Below are 6000 nucleotides of genomic sequence, written 5' to 3' on the forward strand. Positions count from 1 at the left end.
TGGAATAAGGCCTTGGACGAAAATATGATGGATCCCCATAATAATTTCGTTCCCCCCTATATTCCATTAGGTTTCCCAGCCCAAAACTCAACTATCATACATTTGACAGTTTATACCCCTTTATTTAATTAATCTCTTTTAGTCACCAAATTAATTACTAATTAATTTATGACGAATACTAATTAAATAAATATGATTTCTCCTTTAATATATTATTCTTATAATATATTAATAAACCATAATATTCTCTCTCTCTCTCTCTCTCTCTCTCTCTCTCTCTCCTTAAATTACCTTGTCAAGTTGCTTTGGAGAAGGCAACCCAAAAGGACCATGCACAACCGGGTCAAGTACATACCAAATATAGTTACGGGCTTAGACACTAATCCAGCAGAGCCATCCCAACATGAAATTCATATATATATATATCCTTGACTAAGTAGGATTAAACCATCAATCTAAGCTTTTAGATTTGAAGTGAAGTAGAATTTCCTCTCCCTTCATTATATCTAAACAATGTTTTCCTAATTGAAACTTTTGTTTTCTATAATTAACATTGCTAACTTGCAATACTTATCATAATTATCATGCTCCCACTAACATGATGATTATTAGCATAACACTTATGCTCCCACTAGCTTTGACATGTATCCAGAAAACAACTGGACTTCTAGAAGTCAATACTAGATTGCTTTGATAAGACTTTATCAAAATCATACACCTTATCTTAGATAGCTCACATGTGTGTCTAAACAATTTCAGAAATATGAAAAGGGATTCCATAATCATAGTCTCAATTGTTTAGAACTTTGCTATCTGCTTCAAATCTACTTGGTGGAAGTGTTTCCTCACCATCATTTTCATGAATCGGAGAGAAACCTTGTGACCCTTAGATTTTATGGTGTATGTGTTCTTATCCATGTGAGTTTTTAAAACCATAGTCACAAGACAAGGATAATGACAAATCCAAACTTATATGGACTGAACTCAATCTTAATTTCTTGCCACCTGGCAGCACAAGGGCCTGCCATTGCTTCCAAGTTGATATGCAACCAATTGAGAACTCTAAGAACTCATATGCAAAGCCAACTTTAACTGGAATGGGCACAGAAATAGAAATATGTCAGCACGATAGGTTATAAACTTCACGTCGTGTGCTAGTGTTAAACTACAGTTTTTTTATTCTTGATTAGATCTTGAAATTCTTTTCAGGATCTTTAAGACTCCCACTATCCTCTTGACACATAAGACTCACTTGCCAAATATTCAAGAGATACTTTGGATTCTTTATCAAGACACACACTTCACACAATTGGTCTTTGTTTTATCCAAAACATCACAACTTACTAATTTCAAATGTATAAGAGTAGGATACTTTTACTCTTACATTTGACAAATGTTTTAAACCTTTTTTTAAGATATGTCACTCAACTTACCGTCTTAGAGTATGACTCTAAGACTTGTATTGGAACGAAGTATGACTCAATGTAACGCCCCGTTTATTTAAATAAATTAATAAATGTAAGTTCCATATTGATTTGCGAAGAATTTTAGATGTTGAGGGTTAAAAGTGTAAATTTCAGATTAGTTTTGTAAGTATTTATGAAGTCAAGGGTTGATTCATAAAATTCAGATTTGAATTGTAAAGAATTTTAGGAGCCGGGGTCTAAAGGGTAACTAATGGAGCAAATTTGAAAGGAATAAGAGAAGGGGGAGCTGGAAGTGTATATTATGGAAATAAGTTATAATAGTCACGGGTATATAAGCCATATGAGAAACCTAACCCTAATTCTTTCTTTAGCCGCCACCTTGTGACTCCCAGCCGTCGCTCCCCCTTCTCCTCATTTTTCTGATTAACTTCGGGATGCCCTTCGACTGCCGTTAGCCACCAATACTTTCGCTCCTGGTGTTATTCCACAGCAGCAAACCTTTCCTTCAATGCCCCGATCGAGGTTCACCACCAGCAGGAGGGATCAACTGAGTTTGTTGGGTGGGTGCTTGTGAGTAGGTGTGTTGACGTATCGAGTTCTTTTGCATGTGTGTAGATGGCCGAAAGTCAAGCAACCACCATGGTGGCTGCCGCCATGAATGTCTACTTTTGCCACCACCGTCCACCGTGAGGTGGTGGCTGTGTGTGTGCAATATGGTGTTGGTGTGTGTGGAATCAATATGGAGCTGCATTAGCATTCCCAGTCGGAAATTCTATGAAAAACCCCACCACCACCACCTTGAGGTGGTGGTTGCCGCCAAGCACCACCAGCGGCCACCATGGTGTGGCTATGTGTGTGTGTTAGTTAGTGTGTGTATTAATTAGTGTGTGTGTTAATTTGAATAAAAGCGTTGTAATTGTAATTATCTTTGATTAATAATAAAAATAATAATAACCACCACCGTAAGGTGGTGGCCGCCGCCGTGAGCCGCCATCGACCACCACTACCCGAGGTGGTAGTGGATGGTGCCCCGCTAGCAAACCCTAATGGGCTTAGATATTGGTTTTGGGCCTATTGGACCATGTTTGGGTGGAAAACCCTAATTATGAGTATTGGGCCTTAGACTTATTGGGCCCACTTGTGGTCCATTGGGATTGGATTGTGAATTAAGCCCAAACTATTCAATGCCATTTATCTAGTAGAGTAAATGAATTAATGGATCAAGTTCTTAATGGACTAATTGAGAAAATCCTAATATTGAGAATTTATCAGGACACACACGAGATTTATTTAATAAGTGAAATATTAAATAACAATCATTGGCAGAAATTAATCTAAGAAATAATGGACTTAATGGATTAAGTCCTTAGTGGGTTAAGCCCTTAATGGGTTAAGTGAGAAACACTTAACCCTAATTATCATTTTATGTGAAACCCTAATTTCACTTGGGCTTGGTGTTGGGCCATCCAAGAATAATCAAATGGGCTAGTGTAATTAGTTGGGCTCTAGGGTAAGGCCCATATGTAGGATTGGGCCCAATTTGGAAAATTAGGCCATAAATGGGCCATAGTTGGGCCTAGTTGGTTGTATGATATTGGGCCCGTAGAATGAGACATGTTGGACTGGACCGAGCAATTGGGCCTTAAGGAAAGTCCATGTAGAGGTTTGGGCCCAATTTGGAAAATTGGGCCATATGTTGGGCTTTGATCCCTAGTTAACTTCGGGCCTATGGATTGGGCCTTGGGCTTGGGTAAGCCAAGCTAGGGGTAATGTAGTAATTACCCAAAGTATGTATTTATAGTTATGTGCTAGAACCCAATTATTAATTAGGTGTTATTTTGGTGTTGACAGTTCGGTAATCTGTCATCTAGCAGCTAAGGTTGAGTCTGCGGGACTTCAGCAGTATGAGATTGTGTTTACGGGACGTCAACAGTGTGAGGTGAGTTTCCTTCCAGTAGGAACGGGTCTACGGCCACAATGCCAGCCCGTTTAGTTAGCAGTAGTTCCGAAACTTGGTCCGATGCAATAGTTAGATTGCTTGATGTCTTTGTGATTCAAGCATGTTTTGTGTTATGTGTTCCGAACCCTGGTCTGATGCAGTATGCAGTATATGTGTTCATGCTAGTTGATATGTTTATGCTATGTTATGTTCTGTCAGTTCCGGACTTCGGTCCGATGCAGGGGACAAGGTCCTAGTCATTTCCGGACATCAGTCCGATGCAGTCAGTTCCGGACTTCGGTCTGATGCAGTTAGTTATGGACTTCAGTCCATTCAGTTTTTGGACTTCGGTCCGATGCAGAGGGCAAGGCCTTGGTTAGTTCCGGAATTCGGTCCGATGCAGTTTCCAGACCTCAGTCCGATGCAGAGGGCAAGGCCGTGGTTAGTTTCTGGACTTCGGTCCGATGCAGTTTCCGAATTACGGTCCGATGCAGCGGACAAGGCCCAATATGTGCTTTATATGTTATTGTATGGTATGTGGTAGTTTGGGGGAGCTCACTAAGCTTTGTGCTTACAATTTTTCAGTTTTTGGTTTCAGGTACTCAGCTTTGAAAAGAGGAGCTTGGGAAGATTGCAGTGCACACCCCATTTGTTCAGCCTGGGATGTTTATACTCTAATATACTTGATAGTTGTTATAATTTTTTGAGATACATTGCTTATGATTTTTATATAAGGTTTATCGACTATAGTTTTTATTATTTAATTAAACAAAATTTTTGGGACTGTGTTTTTGGGACGTTACACTCATCTTCTTGATTTAACCATTCCAACAATTCAAGATTCCTCTTCTTAGTCATAAGAATGCACTAAGATTTCCTTAGAGGACTAATTGTGATATGGTTTCTTAATCATTAAGATGATCACAAAAAATGATACTAAAGTACTCTACCATCTTTTTAGATTTGAGAAACTTTTATCTTTCTACCTAATTTGATTCTTCTTGTTCGCTCTGCCATACATTATATCTTTTTCTAATGTATCATAATTACACTTAAACTTTTAAGTGTAACCATATTTACTAAACTTTAGTAAATCATGACGAATAGTCTTATAGATGTTTTGTGGTGGACTTGATCAGTGCACAAGAATGTGTACTCGATCCTTTACTCCTTCACTTGACTCACATATAAATGTGATCAAGGAACTAGTCTTAATTTTCCAAAGCTTGAAAGTTCTCATTCATCATACTATACAACTTGTATGATTCCAAGTTTCAATCCAACTGAAAACTTGGGTGATGAGAATCTTTCCTTATTTAGTAAATTTAGACACTACCACAAATGAAAGAATCAAATTCATATTTTCAATATTGCTAGAAACATACAAACATCAAGTTTTCATAAATGCCATTGCAAGGAGATATAAAATAAAGTAAAAAAAACTTTTATTTATTCATAAAATGCGGAAAAAACTTTTCCTTACAATGCAACTTTAAATGAAAACTATGTTATTACATGTTTCCTGGCAATCTATTGTAACTCTTAAGAGTAGCTCAAGAATCCGATCTTCAATCAAGCGATAGAAATCCATCTTCGCGGTCAGATTCAACATACTCTTTCTTTAAGTTTCCTTCACTTTTCCTTTGATTCTTAAAACATCAACATGTGACCCAATCACTGTAACGCCTGGGTTTCAGGGCTAAGCATATTTGTCAATGTAATAGTCTAGGTCAATTATTGTAACTCTTTTTGAAGTAAGAAAGATGAAATATTTGAGTATTATGTGAATTATGTGTGTTATTGTGCATATTATTTAATTATAAATGTATAATTAATAAAGAATAAAAATAAGCGTTAAAATTAAAGTGTGAGATAAACCCGATATCTTTATAAAAAGTTGTAGTGGTCGAAACAAGGATTCCGGGGATATAAAGAACGCCGAAATCCGAGTTATAACGAAGAAGTTATGGCCCGTTGAAGTTTTGTGACGGAACCGGCACGATACCGGGAAGCGTAAATAGTGAATTTACGATAGAGCGAGATTTAGCCTTAGCGCTCTAAGTGAAATTCGTAGAATATGTTAAACTAAGAACATCGATAAAAAGAACGCCCAAATCTGACTTCGTATGAAGAAGTTATGATTTTTCGAAGTTTCGGATTAGCAGTGTACAACCTGAAATTCGAATATTAGATCGAGTGATTTTTAGCTGACACGACCTAAACGAGAATCGAAGATCTCGTTAAAAGTAGCGTAACGAGAAAAAGATGGGTGAAAAGGGACGCCGAATGAAGAAGTTATGAGGATTTAACGGACTAATCCTGTCCCGGCCTGTTATTAATATAAAATTTAAAATCGAGTCAAAATTAGCCGACGGAGTCCAAAAGTTGTAGAGTACGTTTCCACCTTCGCGTGGATATAAAGAACGTCCAAAACGGAGCTCGTATGTGGAAGATATGAATTTTTGAAGTTGGGACTCGAAAATGCGAAACCTGGTGCGAGATTGATGACATGGCACGATCCCAGCCGTTGCTTGCAGCCCACGGTCCTCGCTTCAGATCTTGACACCTGCCCTCGCTTTACACCCTGCGCCCGAAGTCTGTACGCCCCGCTTACCCTCGCCCTTATCCGTCCGA

This window comes from Lactuca sativa, chromosome 8 (genome assembly GCF_002870075.4).
Source record: "Lactuca sativa cultivar Salinas chromosome 8, Lsat_Salinas_v11, whole genome shotgun sequence".
NCBI classification, from domain to species: Eukaryota; Viridiplantae; Streptophyta; class Magnoliopsida; order Asterales; family Asteraceae; genus Lactuca; species Lactuca sativa.